Source organism: Falco peregrinus, chromosome 5 (assembly GCF_023634155.1).
Source record: "Falco peregrinus isolate bFalPer1 chromosome 5, bFalPer1.pri, whole genome shotgun sequence".
Lineage (NCBI taxonomy): Eukaryota > Metazoa > Chordata > Aves > Falconiformes > Falconidae > Falco > Falco peregrinus.
Window position 1 is genome coordinate 88,295,023 of NC_073725.1, and position 17,723 is coordinate 88,312,745.

At 47.2% G+C, this 17,723-nt stretch overlaps 1 protein-coding gene across 3 annotated transcripts in view; it reads left to right on the forward strand.

The window, feature by feature from the left end:
• LMF1 (lipase maturation factor 1) overlaps window positions 1-17,723 on the forward strand; it is a 206,330-nt gene that overhangs the window by 159,228 nt on the left and 29,379 nt on the right. The gene's annotated exons all lie outside the window — the stretch shown is intronic.

The window sequence follows — 17,723 nt, forward strand, 5'->3', positions numbered from 1 at the left end:
GTATCTTGGATGGAAAATCCTGGGCAGAGCTGTAATTTGCTGCTTCGTTAAACTTCCCTCAGTCATGTCTGAGCTGCTCATGTATCTGTCACGCAGAGATTTCAAGGCTAAAATTGTGCGTCGGGAGATTAATGCCTTGTGGCACGTCCTGTGCTCCATCGTGTAATTTTGCAGCGGTGGGGCTGGCTGCTCGCGGGCCGTGTTGGACCCGGCTCTCTGCTTGGCGCTCGCTTGTAAACATTTTGGTTTACGGAAACCTTAAGGGTTCCTTCTCACTGTCAGAAGAAATTAAGCTACAAAGCTGTACTAAAACTACCCGTAACAAAGTCCGTAGTGTGAAGGTGCAGGATGCAGATGCCCACCCAAGCCAGGACCTTCCAGGGGTGCGGAGCCCCTCTGGCCCCACGGATACTCTTGCTCACGGGTGCCTTTCCCCCTGCACGTGGTGCCCTGCTGCTCTGACCTGCCACTGGCCGTTCACACATGGCCACGCTGCCAACACGCTGCTCACGATGTTGACGGTGCAGAAAAACTGGACCAGCAAAACTCTGCATTTTTCCCAGCTCTGCGCTGGCGTGTGGCGCCTGGGAACGTTCAGATCCCTGCTTTTCCTGGTCGCTGCCATTTCACGTGCCCCTGCGGCAGCGCCAGCCAGTGCCTGGCACGTTGTGGGCTCTTGTGCCTTGTGTCTTGTTCCACTTCTTCTGCCTTAATGTCATGCTAGCTGTCACCTGGCTCAGAAGAGCTCATCACTTCGCTAGATGAGGCTGCTTGAATCACAGAACCAGGCGATGCTGAAGTTTTTCTCTCTCTGTTGACAAATCTAATTTGCCGGTGAATAATGAGTAACCTTTTAAAATCAGCCCCATGGCTGATGTTGATGCACTTGGGTTTTGTTGAATGAGTCACACACTCGCTTTGGAGCGTAGGAGCTTACTCACAGACAGGCAGCTGTAGTTCATCCTCTGCTAGAGATTATTTGGAGCCGGAAAACTTCAAGCCCCATGCAGCTTTTTTCCAAGAGCGCATCTCTTCTTGATAACAGTGCAGCTGCCATTAGGTTCTTGTCGATGCGCGGGCTCGTCGCAGCGCTGCTCCGCCAGCAGTAAGGCTGTCTGACGACAGCTCTTCCTGGGATACACATACATTTTCATTTCTCTTCCAAGGTTCGTCTCATATGTAAGCGATCAGTGCAGCAGCATGAGCAGGGATCTTCTTGCAGCTGTGACCTTGAAAGTGGGTGGCATTTTCTGCTTCCTCTCCAGCATCCTCCGGGATCTACATTTCATGTGATCCCATCTGACACAGGCCAAATCTGTGCTGGGAAAAGTAGGACGATACTACCAGGAAATACCCACTGCACTAAACCTCTTAATGGTTGAGATCTTCAAAGCTCCCTGTAGGAGACAGGCTCCTTAGGCAGCTTTTGAAACTGTAATATGCCATGTGTGCCGACAGCCACCTATTAGATAAATGGCACAAAGGTTCTTTTGCATGTCTCCCTTCAGAGCACCTTATCTGTTCTGCCTTCTAACCTGAACACAGGGCTTTAGCTTCTTTGAAACGTTTGTGTTGCTGTCTAGTAAAAGTTTGCATTACCAGCTAGCGCTAAACAGACTGAATCAGCTCCTGCATTGGAGGTTTATTTCAGTTTTCTACCGGCAAATAAATGTGCGGGCCAACACACAGATAAAATAAAAGCCCTGCCAGCAAGGCTGGAGCAACGCTGAGCATCCTGGTTCTCCTGGGTTCTGCACCTCCTTCCCTGGCTCTGTCCCACCAGCCCTCCTGGGGCATGATTTGGTCCCGTGTAGAAGGAACCGCGTTGGAGGCGAACTGAAATTTCTCTTTTTTTTATCATTTCATAATTTACACCTCAGTCCTATTGTAGCCTAAATTACAAGCAAGGCGCCCCAACACTGAAAAGAAACTGCTGCAGATGGCAGCATAAAAATGTGTTCTGTAACATGTTTTGTGTTTTCTTAAGCATATCTGGTTTTGCCCAACGTACATTTCATTTGCTATTTACTTAAGTCCCTGCCACTGACAGCTTGGGGATTGCTAAGCTACCATCTGGGATGTAAGTAAAATGCCTTTTTTACCTTCTTTTTCTTTTGGCCATGGAAAATTTCACAAAAGCTTTATGTCCACTGGTTGGGCATTTCATATTTTAAATATGCCGTGCAACATGTCAGCGAGCTGGCCGATTACATCATATATTTGTCACAATTTTCAACCTCTTTTCTATTACAGTGAAGGCAGCGGCTTAGGGTGGGGAGCAAGTGGTGCTTTGCTGCCCGTGGCAGAGGCTCTTTCCCAACGGAGATGCTGAGGCACGGTAACTGTTCTGCACTTTCTTCAGGTTTCTCCTCTTTTTTTTTTATTATTTTTTTATTAAACATACCATTTCCACTAAAATTTTTACATTCAATACTTCATTTTTTTTATCCCTGAGGCTTTTGCAGGCTTTCTTTATTAAAATCAAATGGTAACCCGCCCCAAATAAGGCACCAGTTTATTTTTTCTCGGGGTGTTTTCACGCCACAACTGTTTTCTATTTCTCCTGAGCTTGCAGAAGCCCACGGCTGACAGCTCAGGTCCGCGCGCGTCCGTGTATTAGCCCCGAATGTGCTGCGAGAGGTTGCGTGGGTGGAAAAATCCAGGTCATCCTGGATTTTGAAATACACCCAGCCTTGGCTTTCAGCGACACCGAGTAGCCAACCCAAGTTAAATATTTTACTGCAGATGTTGCTAAGAGCCTAGAGTTACTGAAATTATGTACTTTAATGAGGCAAAGAAAGTAGCTGCAGAAAGATATAAATCAGAGAAGCCACCGATGTTTTCCACCGTACTGTCAAGCTGATGAGATGTGACATCTCTTTTACTTTTGCCTTGTGTTTTCCTTATGCCTGCGGATGTGGTCGTGTCCTTGCCTTTTAACTTTAAAAGGAAAAGATGAGTTTGAGTCTGTGCTGGGATTGAAATGCCAACAAATTTGGGGAGCGGAGTCCTGGTCCAGCTCTTGCAGCTGACTGTGATGTCCACAACTGGTCAGCGCAAAGCCTTGGATCTCAGTGGATTTGTAACACCCATCCCATTTCCCTCTGCCAGGGCTGTCTGACATTTGAGGTGCTCAGCCTGCCCATCTACATTTATTCCAAGGAACATTGTTTTCCCCACACTCTGTCTTTAATACCAATTTCATCCAAATTTTACCAAGACCTGGACAGATACTAGGCAAAAAGCTCGCTATCAGAACAGTTTTTTTCTGATGCATTCTCCTTCTCTAATGGGGTTAGCTCTTATTTTGGCGATTGTTAGATATGTCTAAATATTGTAGAGAAAGTGAATTTCAAAAGAGCCTGCAAGGACTATATGTGGAAAGGGAATTGAAGTATTTTTGCCAGAAGTATTTTAGCATTCCTTCAATCAAGGAATATAAACAGTTCCATGTGACTTCAGACTGATCCAGGATTTGAGAGAGCAGGGTTTAATTCACATCATTTTTTGCAGAGGGAATTTTGAACCCACATGTCTCTCAGTGAAGAATGTCCCAGTTAGAGAAAAGGATATTCTGGAAAAAAAGGGCTTTCACTTTCTAGTCTTAATACTGTTCTGCTTTATTATTGATAATTCAATAATCATCCTGCATTTCTTACAGCGGAGTTCTGTGCTTTGCTGTGTAATTGCTGAATTATTGATTTATCCTATTGCCAGCCTATTCCAGATGGCAATTAAAACAGGATAGCCCTCAAACAAGGCTTATTGCTACTAGGGTGACAAATGCTTTTGCTGAACACTTCTTTGCCTGTACGTTAATATTGGGTAATGCTTGCTCTGAAGCAGAAATGGCAAATGCAACGGCATTTGTGGTGTGACCTGCTCCTGCGTTGCACATCTGGTTTGTCCCTGGGATGTCTGGTCCTGTCGAAGCTGGTGGGAAGGACCCTGTGGAGCTGTGTGCTGGGCTTGGTCCTCGGAACCCTCCATGCCTGACGCCCCGGTACCCTGTGGGAAGGACCAAGGCGTTGGGGATGCCGAGTGGGATGTTCTTCATCCCTGCTGCTGTGTGAAGTGATAGGGCCGTAATTTTGCCACTTGAGTAGGTGACCTTCTACTTGTTTTTATTGCTGATGGCTGAATTAAAAACACCGCCATGCGGGAGTGACTGTCCTTAGACCCATATTCCTTAGGAATACAGACCTAAGGCACTCTCATTCAAGGGGATGTATAATCCATCAACATCCAGGCAGTATTTCCTCTGTTGAGGTCTTCCCACATCCTGGCGCTATCTCAATGCATCCATCCAACATTCCTCTCCTTTTTTCCTACCCACTAGGAGATGAGCCATGCTCTATGGCTCACCAAAGTCATCTTCAGGGTGACTCGCAGGCTGAGGACAAGGTGTCTGGCAGGCTGCTACCAAACCTTGCATTACAGATAACCATCACCCCAGGTGGTATCACGAGGATGACCCACCAGCCAGAGGTCCAGCTGCGTGAGCCACGCAGGACTGCACCATGACCACCTCTTGGTGGCCACACAGCTTCCCACGGGCACAGGCTGTGCCACGGGTGCTCAGCATCCTGGCTGCTCCCGAGGAGCTGCAGCCCGCAGCACCGCAGGTATTTGTCAGCATCCGCTCCCAGAAGTGCATCCAGCCAACAGCACCAGCAGCCCGTGTAACTGTTTTCGGGTTTTGACAGTTTTATAACCTTAAATTTGCACCTTATGGAAAACTATGACAGTTAATGATTAATTGCCATGTTGGAATTTTTCTTATGATGTCTTAATATCCGAGTATGTGGCAGACCTCAGCAGAGAGGAAAAATAAAAACCTGCAGCAAAATGCTCCCAGAACAACTTGACTAGGCAATTATTGCCCAGTCCAGCTAGTGCCGTCCAAAAGACACGGTTATATTTAGGATTATTTTCGTAAAGCTGTAATGCTATTTACTAGGTGCCCAGCTCCAATTTGAAACCCGTTTCAAAGGAAGCTGTGAAACTTTCACGGGTGCATTCTTCAATCACTTTTCAGTAAGAAAGTTGGTTTTGATATTACAAACCAGCTGCTGGTTGTTAACCAAAACAGGCAAGAGCTCGTCATTAAACACCACGGCTGTTGCACTCTGAGATGACCTTAATGCTGTGCTAACAAGAAAAAAAAAAAGGAATCTCATTTTTTTAGTCAGATGACTGCTTTCAGCTTATTTGCCATTGATCTGCCTTATCTGGTGTCTGAGTGTCTCCACTGGTGACAGACCTGGCTGGTAGCTGCTCCACATTGACGTGCGAGCTCCATCACACACGTCTGCCCGTGGCCACTGGGGCTGGGAGCTGGGGCAGTCTGCGGTTTGGGGCTGGGGGTGGGAGGGGTGCTCGAAGGGTCCGTAGCCTGACCCTGCTGCTGTTCCTACAAGAAAAAAGTATCAGGCACAGAATGACAATTGCACTTGCGAGTCACCTCCGCAAGCTCTGGATGATGATGTCCCACAAACCAGAATGCTTGTCTTCAAGCATCCTGGATGGGAACAGGGTTCCTGGGGAAGGTGCTCAGAGCTGGGTCTGTCCCATTTAATATTTTGATAAGCCCACAGTTTCTGATTGGAAAAAAATCCTTTCCAACTGGCTCTCCCTTTGGAAGGGGCAGAAAGAGGGCAGAGCCCGCCATCCCTCTGGAGCATGTGGTGTGGGGCTCTTTCCAACATAACCCGTCTGGAGATACCACTGAAGCAGAGCACTTCTGCTGGACTCCAACTTTACATTTGCTGTAAAAGTATTTTTAATGAGCAGGATGGAGCTGGTTAGTGAAACGCTTGGACCGTTAATAGATGTAGAAATTTTTTTAATGTGCTGTTTGACTTTATTGATGAAATGAGCTAATCGGAACGAGTGCTGCTCTCGTGCCGAGTGAAGAAACCCAGGCATGCTTGGGGGGAACAATGCTCCGGTTTTCCACAGCGCTCCTGTCCGGTGGATGGATCCTAAAGCATTTTGCAAACAGCACGTTTGGAGCTGGGTGCCGGCGGTGGGACATCACTGCTCCTCAGCGGTGTGCCGGAGGGAAGGGTGACAGGGCACCTGGGTCCCGCGGGATGCCGGGAAGGGCTGCGGTGCCCTGGTCCCAACAACCTGACTTGGAGTTTGGGTTGAGATCTGCTTCTCCCAGCTTTGTAGAAAATTCCATGGTCTCTTTTATGACCATGAGTAATCAGGAACTTGGTTTCACATCCTGTCTCAAAGTCCACACAAGGCCCCGTAATTACATGCTAACAGGGTTTTCTCGGGACTGAAATGGGGCCAGATCCTGATCTCATGCTGGTACAAACCAACAGGGTAGTTCACTCTGGTAGCTCTGCCTCTTCCTGCTCCACCTTCTCCTGACAGTGACAGTCATTCTGGTGTGACCTGCCGAGCTTTCCACTAATGGTTAGGGTTTGGGTGGGTGCCTGGTGAGCATTACCTGCCTGCGGGGCCGGTTTGGGTTAGCGGCTCAAATTGGGTTTGAGTCATCCCTGTACAAGCTCAAGAGCTGAGGGACTCCCGCTCTTGTTTGCCACCTTCTTTTTGTGTGCTGGCATGTTCTCCATGGAGAAACTCCCTGTCCCAAACTTATAAGACTCGCTCCTACCTCGGGAAAGATGCTGCCTTCCCACCCTTAAACAGCATCCGCATCCAGGAGGCCTGCACTAAAATCAACTTTTTGGAACAAACTGGAATAAAATCAGGAAGAAATTTATCTGAAGTTTGTCCTCTCATGTAGAACGCTGCTGAAACCTCGCTGAGGTTTGCTGGCCCATGGAAGTACTCTTCAGCCTTTAGTAAAAAAAATAAATAAGGTGTTGAAAGGTTTTTGCCATTAAATGTCTTCATGACAGCTGCCCCCTTTAGGAAGTAACTTTACCATCAGGGATGCAAACGTGGATAATTTAGAGCAGAGTAGCAAAAAATTCCTTCCTTCTGTAAAATTATTCTTCCATTTTACATTGGTCCAACACTTCCATAAACAGTCCTTGGGCAGTTATTTAGCCTGTAATGTATTAATGTGGAACACTGCAGCCTGTAGCAAAGGAGTCAGTGGATCAAGCAACACTGAGAGGTGTTTTACATAACAAAGCTGCAGAGCAGGATAAATGTGTCAAAGTCAGTGATTCAGAGGTGCCTGCGCTTTGCAGGAGCAGGGCAGGGGCAGCCCAGTCGTGTTTCCGACCCAGAGTGAGCAGCCGAGCCTAAATTCACACACGATACTTTGCTAATCGAGTTACACGTATAAAGTTTCCTAGAACAAGAATACTTACTACAGCCTTTTGGGGCTATATGTTAGATAAGAAAAACTAAGTTTTTCTCTTTTAGCACTGGACTTGTTTCTTATCCCAGCATCCCAGCCCCAGTCCCAGGTGTTTCCCCTGAGCTGCTGTCCGTCTGTCCATCCTTCTGGCCACTCATCGCTGAAGGTCAAGTGGACTGCTGAAGCATGATATATATATATATATATGTATGTATATACGTGTATGTGCATATATATATATATAAAAACCCATAATCACTCTACATTCACTCTCTTGCTTCTCTTTAATTTTTTTTTCCATCAAAAATCTGGAAATTGTGCTTATCCATAGAAATGCTCTGCACTCAAATCCCATAATCTGTGGGAACTACAGTAGGTGGTTCATAGAGCTACAAATTAAAAATGAGTAGGGAGTGAGACATTTATACTGCTTCACATTTAGATCAAGAACAAATGTGGGGTATATAACACGAATGGAAAAGGTTTGGTTTCCTATTGCTTTAGCACAGTTCTGTTTGTAACTTTAGACCAGGTACTTAGACGGGGGATTGCAAAAGCCTTACGGTGCAATTTGTAATATGTCAAAGTCTGACCCAGTTCAAGGACAAGTTTTAGCGAAGATTGCTACACGATTGCATTTCTGCATCCATAGTTACTTTATTCCTCAACAGTTATTTTATTTTTCAATATTTCCATTACACACTTGTAAGTTCAGGGGAGTCTCCATCTATACAAGTATCTATACATCTATACATCTATACAAGTATTTATAAACATTATAAACACTAACTTCTGCTTTTTAGGGATAAATATGAGTCTTTTTTAACATGTCAGGAAAACAAGAGTTGGTATATAGGGTGCGAATTATAAAATGCTTTGATTTCTCCCTAATTCCTCTGGCTGTAAATGAATCATTTGCCTATCTTCAGTCTCACTAGAGGTGCATAGCGCATGTGTGCAGCTGTGCAATGGACATCTCAAGGTTTATTATTTCCTTATTTCTGTATTAAATGTGGTAATAATATGTGGGTTCTGTCCTGTCATCTTGTGGGAAGGAAATACTTAGCCTTTGCCTATGAAACCATGTTTTGGATACCAAATTTGGGCTCTTTCCTGACTCCGCGATATTCCCATTAAGCTGGGTAGGTGCTTCCACCCCTTTTGGAAACTCAGGGCTGAGGTCTCTTAGGAGTGTCTAGGTGCCCTGAGATCAGCTGTTCCCATGGCACGTAGGGGATGGGGAAAGGCACTTCGCTTCCCTTCGTGGGACGCCTGTTCTAATGACTAAGTTGAGGTCACCTAATTGACTGCACGTCCAAAAGTTAAACCGAAGTCAAACCACATTCTTCTTTCTCATCTTATTAGCACAACTGACTTTGCTCGTTTTTCTCCTGGTACTTCCAGGAGCTTTCTGAACTTCCGTGGGATTCACAAAACCATTTTATCTGCTGTCTAAAACAGAGCAAGTGGACAGAGGTACCTGTTTTCCTCTGTATTTTTCTGCACTAAAAAGCTCTGGAAAGCAGAGTAGATCCTCATGCAAATATCAAATCAAGAAGTAAACAAGAGATTAAGTTAATAATAGGGGAAAATTAAATGTTCTCGCTGTTGTCATTTATATGGGAATTTTTTGCCCATGCCTACAATAACTTTTGGGGAAAACTACATATATAAGTATTTTTCAAACTGAAACCAGATGGGGGAACGATAGCCTGTTTTTCTTTGTGGGAGGCTATATTTTCGTGGTACGCAAGTAACTGGAGGCACATTAAAGTTAAATTTGGCTTTTGAGGCTTGTCCTTCCTATCTCTTACAGGAAGGACCAATTTTTGATGTTGGGAGTTTCAGCTTGTCCTAAGCGTAGGAGATCCTTTGGTGGCAGGGCTGCGTGTTTCAAAAGAGCATACAGCCTAACCAAAACGAAAGCGATGCACGCCTGTTCAGAGGATGCTTTTCCTTTGAAAGACCCATCCCAGGCACAGATGGGACAGAGACTGTGGGCAGTGGAGCATGCCCAGTGCAGCCAGTAGCACTTGTGCTTTCAATTTGGCAGCACCAATGTGCCACCGTCTGCCTTTCACCCAGCCAGGCTGCTGGGTGCCTGGAGGAAAGCCAGAGAGCAGGCTGGCTGGGGAGCAAGGAGTGGTGCTGGGGCACTGGGCAAACAGGCCAAGGTGGGTGATGGCAAATCTCCCTTTCCCTTGGTGTCACCTGAACCACCAGGATTTGTCACCCTCTGCTCAAAGGCATGGCTTGGCTGGGTCATTTCCAAACTCCCACTTCGCTCTGGTTGCCACGGGGAGCTGAGAGCCCGTAGTGCCTTCGCTCAGCCATGGCAGATAAGCCTCATGCAGGCATTCCTCTCAGCTGGGACCCTTGCCATTAGCCCCGTATGGCTGTGGAGTAGTGCTGTTGTCACATGTGGGATAGAAAGGGATGGAGACCAGATGCTCCGAAGGCCACCGCTTTCCTGGTAACTCCAGAGAGCACGGCACACACCACCTTGGGTGCTGATGTGGACTCCTCTTTACCTCTGCTCCTTCTTAAGGGCCCATAAAATCCAGCTTCAGAGACTGATCTCCTCTTTCTTGGTGACACGCAAAGTCCATTGAGGAGCATTCTGAAGTTCTGGAGATCCAGCAGCAGGTCCATCAGAGGAGGGGGTCTTTGCTGTCCCAGTCAGCTGAGCTGACCGTGTGTGACTCTGGCATCTGCGATGAGAAGATGCACGCGGGACCCAGGCACTGCAGTTTTGGCAGCGCACAGATGAGAGGGCTTTTTTCTCTCCAGCTTTCACTAGCACAGAGTGAGTAAGCGCTTGTTTATTTTATGTGTAATGAAGGCGTTTACTTTTGTTTTTTCTACATCTTATTTTTTCGAATTGATAAATTCGGTCTGTGTTTTATCTTGAAATCAGTGCTTTTTTGGTAATAGTCATCACTAAAAAGTCACATCTCACGTGGCTGTCGGTATAATTAATACCAGTAACAAAGCGGGATGACCTCAGCCACAGGCAGGGGAGAGCTGGAAAGTACTTTGCTAAGTTAGATCTTTTCAAGTCGTCTGAGCCCAAAGAATTCAATCCTCGGGCTGTTAGAGAGCTGGTTGTTGAAAACCTGTCAACATCAGTGATTATCTGTGTGAACACATAGGACATAGGTGAAGTAATGAAAGAACGGAGAAGAGCTAATAAGGTACCTGTCCTCTAAAGAGAAAAAAAGGGAAGAGCCAGGACATTGCAGAGCCATTACTGGAAAAATACTGGGGAAAAATGATGAAACAGGCCATTTCTACATACCCCTGAAAAAACAAGGGGGATAACTACAGCCGTCGTGGTTTTGCCAAGAGCAGGCTATGTAAAAGCAGTCTTCTTTCCTTCACTGACAAAACGAGGCGCATGAATAGAGGATAAACAATATATGCTTTTACTGAGGCTTTTGAAACTGTTTCACATAAAATCTCATAAACAACCCAAGAAAATGGGGTCTGTAAGAAGAAGGAAATACTGTCTGGCGGACAAAACGGGTTGGAAAGTCTATTCAGCAGTTATCAATGGCTCACTGTCAGAGGGAAGGATTTATCAGGGGGACTTCCCCAGGGTCTATCTGGGGATGTTCTGGGGCTTCATTAATGATGTCTAATATTAGTAGACCGTGCTCAGGTAGAGGGTGTTGGCGCATGTGATGAGTATTCAGAATAATCTTGGCAATGCGATCGAGTCAGGTGGGCTGCACTGCTGGAGAAAGGGCAAACGTCCTCCTGGAATATGGAAATTCTTTATGCTGCAAGTATATAAATCCTTCCTGCTCTCTGCCACTGGTAAGGGTAGAGCTGAAAGCTGTGGCTCAGTTTTGGACATTCCCTTCAGGAAAGATATGTCCCAGCTGGAGAAAATGCAGAGGATGGTGAGAATAAGCAGAGATGTAGGGACCGGATTCTCAAGGCAGGCTTGGACCCGCTGGGATCATTTAATCCGAACGAGAACATTTCTGGGAGGGGGGAGGCAGCGGGCAAAGGGCAGTTTTCATCTGTCTGAAAAGCTATGGAAGGTGGAGCGGTCCGATGCCAGTCAGCGAGAAGGGGTCATGGGATTAAATATTGTCAAGGAGGAGTCAGGCTAGATGTTAGGAATAATCTAAAGCTAGTGGAGCAGTGGGGCAGGTAGCCCAGGAAGGCCAGGGACCTGGCTCCATCACTCCACAAGGCTTCTAGGAAGGGTTTAGAGTAACACACTCTGGTGCAAGTAGAGACAGCTGTACCTTGGGGCAGCAGGAAGGGCTGGACGGCTTCTTGAGGTCTCCTCCAACCCTCTGCTCCTGTGTTTTTCTCTTTGAACAAATTATAATCCTTCTGGGAACCCTGATTTTGGCTCTTCTGGGCCGAAGGCTGAGAATCGGAGAGCTCCAGTGCTGCGCGGTGACCCTGGCCCCGTGCTCGGACGGAGCCTGTGGGCTCCAGCCAGCCCGCGACTGTGTTTAAGAGTTTACAGCCCGTTGTTGTTCCTTCTGGACAAATATACGGTCTGCTACACAGAATATGAGCTTCTCCTACCTACTGTATGTTTATAACAATCTGCGGTTGAAAAAAATAAAACCCAGCCAAACAAAGAAGCCTAACCTGTAAAAACATTATGGGTGTAGGTGCCCGTGTTCTGATGGAGGGGTTTGGTAACAGTGCAGGGGACAGAAATGTAAGGCATAATTGTTTTTGGGCCTAGAACCAGGAAAACTACTTTTCCAAATTAATCCAGTGAGAGCCATGAATCCACAGTATTTCATATCACACTTCATAAAACTCCAGTCATAATCCATAAAACTGACATTATTAGATTAAAAACCTCAGTTCCTCCTATAAGGACCTCGCTCATTAGACATGCTGTAGTTTTATAACCTTAAAGTTCCTACCCAATTACCATGATTAATACTGTGCTTTAATAAAAAATTTTTAAAAATCACCACAGGGGTTGATACCATGTGTTTGTTATAATTGTGCATTTAAATATTGTCCAGCAAGAGAAAGATGCTCGCTACACACAAACACAGAGCAAGGTGAGGAGGGCACAGCCCATCCAGCGCAGCAGAGGTTGGGGGTGGAGGGTGGAGGGGGGGGTACGGGGGGTTGCGGTCATGGTAGGGGTCCAGAAGGGCCAAGCCTGGCATGGTGCAAAGGCTGGTGTGACTTGGAGGTGCTGGCAACAAACTCTTCTTCAGATGATGGGGCAGGAGCAGTGATGCTGCCCGTGCTCAGCACCAGCTCCCAGAGGGGTTTGGTGCCCTTTTCCCCAACGGGGGGCAGAGGAGGTCCAGCCCCTACACCTGCGCTGCTACCAGGTGAAGTTAGCCCTTGGGAAGCTGGGTGGTTACCCCAGATCCCCGGCACCCACGTCAGCCGTGCCCCCCGGCAGGTGCTGGGGCAGGAGGCGAGCAGATGGTGAGCAGAGATCACTGCCCTCGCTGCCCTCACTGCCCTTGCTGCCCTTGCTGCCCAGAGAGACTCGTGCTCCATTAAACCTCCCGCCAGGAGCCAGCGTGGCTCCGCATCACCAGGGGAGGGAGAGCAGGACACAGACGCTTCGGAGGTTTCACGCAGGAAAGGCAGGATTCAGGTAGATGTGCGTTGCCTGCCAGGGCAAGTACTAGTTTGCTGGCAAAGGATCCGCTGGCCGCGGGGATCTGCACCAGCAGGATCAGCGCTGCAGAAGGCATCGGCTGCTGGCCCGGCACGTCGAGCGGGTGACACCTTGGGCAGAACCTCGCCAGACCCATTGCCAGCACAGCCACCCACCGGCAGCTCTGGAAAATTATCTGTTTGCCTGTTATTGACTTGGAAACAGGGGGTCCCTTGAGGTTTATTTTCGTGAGGCTGAGGGACTCGGGGTGCTCAGCCCCCTGGGCAGGGTGCTGTACTCACCTGGGGCTGAGCGCGGCGGGTGTGAGCGTCGAGGCTCAGCTGGAATAACTGAAGTTAAAAACGTGTCAGGTTCGTGATTCCACCCACAGACCAGGAAACGCCAAACTTGTATTATTTTTGAATCCCCTGATTTTTAAGGGCTGGTGGAAATAAGATATCTTGCTTCTGACTTCCAAGCAATAAAGAGGTGAATCACTGCTCAAAAAAAACTCCCCTGGACCACCCAGTCGCTCCGCACAAAGCTGTAAAACGAGCCTCGGCAGAAGTGGCAAAGTGCAGAACTATTTTCTTAATGTTACTGCAATTGCACGAGGCAAATCACTTCAGAAAAGGATCAGAGTTCCCTAACAAAGTAGCTAAGTGAGAAGCGTGTTAATGAATACAGGCTGATTAATATGCACCGAACTAAATCACATTTGGGTCAAAGGGGGAGCGCCAACCTTCGAGTATGTTATGTTCGAGGACCTAACATGTGTGTGTAATTCAGATTTAAATACTTTTTTCCCCTCATAATTCTGGATAATTATTCAACTCTGGTTAAATAAGTAATTATTTTTTTAACTGAATAATAGTTGGGATTTTTGTTACATACTGTAATTGGTCAGATCTCTCATTTTGCTAAGATTATGTGGCTCCGTTACTGAAGAGTCCTGCTGGGGTTTTCAAAATCGTAACTTGCAAATCACCATATTCAAAGAAATGGTGCCAATCATATCATATATATGAATGGTATGTTTTTAATATTTATTTGTTGTCATTTTTTTAGTGAGAAAACATACATCTTTTTAACAGAACACTGGCTGGAAGTCCTCAGACCAAAATTGTGCATTTGTTACTGGTGTTTGCATTGTGGAATAGTATTTTGGGAGATGACCGCGTATTTTTGAGTGGGAGAGCGAGCACCACAGTGAGCCTGGTTCAGGGAGGGAGAGGGCACACTGGATGGGGGCACTCGGGGATGACCCACAGGGGAACTCCAGGGACCAGCATTTGGGCACAGAAGTATTTGGGGGGACTTGTAATTAAGATGCTGGATGTGTAACTGGGAGATGTGCATCCTCTTTCGGGTTCTGCTGCGAGACTCCTTATGTGATCCTGAGTGACTTTCTCTTAAGTTGATGTCCCCAGAGAGCGTTGCTGAAATAAGAGTTAGGTGCCAAAATTCTTCCGCTCTCTGCCTGTAACACAGCTGGAATACATACTAATTTTGATCTAACTTTGTCCGGTATGTTTAGATTTAGTATTTTTTCAGGACAGGAACTGTCCTCTTACCATCTGTTTTGGCAAGTCCAAGCTAAATGGGTCCGCGTTGCAGTTGGAGCCTCCTCGTGTTACGTGAGTGTAACCAAATCCTAATGACAAACCACCAGGTAATGCCCCAAAGCCCTTGAAAACAGATCAAGTGTGCTGCTTGTGAAGTGGGGTGGTGGGCTCATTTCCTTGTTCCTGCCCATATGGTGGACAATGCCATGGAGGCCTTGCTCTTGAACAAGCCCCAGCAGAGGTTGGAGACCTCTGAATGAGGTCAAGAGACACCTCTCTAAAGGCCAAGAGCAGTGTGAAGGAATAATATAAAAGGAATAAAATAAAAAATATATTGCAGCATTCCCAGGCATCCCAGGATTTCAGCAAAGACCTACTGTTGGATGATCTGCCTTTTGCTGTAGGAAGTTTTACCATAGGATCAAAGAATCATTCAGGTTGGAAAGGACCTTTAAGATCATCAGGGCCAACTGATGACCCAGTGCTGCCCAGCCCACCACTAACCCTGTCCCTAAACACCGCATCTACATGGTGTTTGAACACCCCCAGGGATGGTGACTCCACCACCTCCCTGGGCAGGTGTTCCAGTGCTTCACCACCCTTTCAGTGAAGAATTTTTTCCTGATATCCCATCTAAACCTCCCTAGTGCAACTTGAGGCTGTTTCCTCTTGTCCTGTCACTTGCTACCCCAGAGGAGATACCAACCCCCTTGATGGTAGCTACGTGATCGGTTACACGGTGGAGTTGCGACCTGCCAGCACCCATCAGCCTTCATCGCCCTGGCCAGAGGCGAGCCTGCAAGGTTCCGTACGAGCTCCTCTTTGCTTGGGATGTAGCTGTTTGGTGTTCATTGTGGGGGTTTTGTGTATGTTGGAGAAGGCAGGCCCAAAGGTGTGCTTTGCCACGGGAGTGGGAAGTTTGTGATGGTCTCTAGCTCAAGAATCTTCTTGGGTTTGGCTTGAGTTGGCTTTTCGAGGCAGCCAGGTTTCCTCCAGAGACCCGCCGTCCTCAGTGCAGCACGGGCTGGAGGAGCAGTGGGGAGCTTCAGCTGTGCCTCGCGGGTCTGTGGTCAGTCCTTCAGCTTCTGTCTCCACTCAGAGCTTCCAAAACCCTTGTCACTTGTTCCCTTGGAGGAGGAGACCTGTGGCAGGGCTGCAGTTGGTTTGGCAGGAGTGTGGTCCACACGACAGCTCCTCTGCCTGCAGTGGGATGCTGGGTGTGTTGAGGGTTCGTGCGTTTGTCTTGCACTGTCTTGAAAGTCTTCCTTGACCACATGTGCTAAAATTGTGAGTAAACAGTTCACGGGAGGATAAAGTTCAGCTGTGTGAATGGAGAAGTGTTCTTTAAATGAAATAATAGTGGTGCCAATCAAGGTTACAGCTTTCAGCCCAGCTGGAAGGTAGGGAAGTTCTCATTAGCTCGTCTGAAGGCTGAAAAATAAAAAACCTTCTTACATCAGGGCATTGTTTTTCAACATGTAATACATGAAGTCAGCTTTATAACCTTCATTTTTGATGGATAAGATGGTGAGATTACTTTCTTTTCTTCCCTTTTTTCCACCTCTTTTGTTTTAATGTGTCTGAGGCACAGCTAGTTAATTAGGGCTAAACCCTAAGTAATGTGACTAATGGGACAAGAATCCAAAGTGGCCTCAAAACTCAAATGGTCCTGAACAGGCATCAGCTGCTTTTGTCTTCTTGTCCTTGTGTGCGTGGATTCCCACAGACTGTTCTGTGCCGACATGCTGGGTCGCTCCTAGCACGTTCCTTTGTCACCGCTGCGGTGGCTGGGAAGCCCCAGGGAAACCCAGAAGTGTCTTCACGGCCACTGCCTTGGCGTTGGCTTCGTTTGACGTGTCCCTTTGGCACGGGAGCAAGTTCACAGCGTCCGATCTGCAGCTGGTGCAAGTCTTGGTGTCAGCAAGGTTGAGCTGGCAGCGATCCCTTCTCAGACGAAATGTGGAGCAATTAAGGCTTCAGGTGCTTTTGATTAAAAACCACATTCTGTATGAAAGGAAAGCGACAGATTTTTGAGTCCATCAGTTCTCAGCATCCTTGGTGGTGTCAGTGCTGCCCAGGCTCCTGCCTTCCAGAGGTTAACGGGCAGATGGGATGAAGTCGGGCCGTGCGACATGCGGGATGATGTGCCACGGGTTAGGAGCAGAGGTGTCTGCGTGATGCTGGGAACTGTGCATTTGGAAACGGTTTATGTGTAGGGAGACATGCACACGGGTTGTCAAGCACTAACGTGACACCCCAGTGGAAAAGATCAATGTGGTGTTAAAACACAGCGGGAGAGGTAGGTCTGGTCGAGCATGAGAAACGTTAGCATCGCAGTACAAGGTCCTGGTGAAACCCATCTGATATCCCTCGTACGGTCCTTGTCAGCGCCCGGAAAGATTGATTAGAACCTTGCTCGGGCTGAGGGCATGGCTGCGGGGATGAGCAGGCAGGGAATTCCTCTGGGAGAGGAAACCAGAGTGGTTTGGCGTGCTTTAAATACAAATAAAACAGGGAGGTGTATGAACAGGTTAAATAATGACTTAGAAAAAGTGAGTAAGTATAGACTGGGTTTGAATAAATTTAGGCTAGAAAAACAGAAGTTAAAACCAATGCTTGTGAGGAAGCAGAAGATGCTCTGTGTGTTCGGGTTTACGTGATGCTCTAACGAGAGGCTGTGGCGGGGCACTGGCACGTACCTGGCGCGGGGATTTACCTGCTCCTTCCCCGTGGCTGACGTGTGACCATGGAAGTGACACCTTCCAGCTGCAGAATGAAGCCATGTCCTGTGAAGACGTGATTCGTGGCCAAGGTTAAACGGGCAGTGCCCACAGACGACCCACCTAATGCTCATTTGGACTTGCTGGAGAATGGCAAGAAGGTTCCTCATATTTTTCAGGTCATTGTAAGGGTAAGACATAAAATAACATGTGCCTACAAAAAGCCTTTCCCAATGTGTACAGATATTTATGGAGACTCCTCCAAAGGCACACAGATTTTTCCACTTTTTCTGCCTTACACATGCAAGACATTCTCCTAAACGGCCAATAAAAGCTAAAATTAAAAAAAAAAAAAAAAAGCCTCTTAAAAAAATCCACACTTCTATATTTAATGCTGCTCTTTAATTAGAAGTTCCAATATTTCCTTCTGAAGGGTTTCAGGAACGTTGCTGTCACAGATACATTGGCATAAGCAGGAAGCGGATGGTTCCCCTGGGATCAAACCTCTGCGCTGTCCCCGGGAGCACTATGGAAATCAAGTC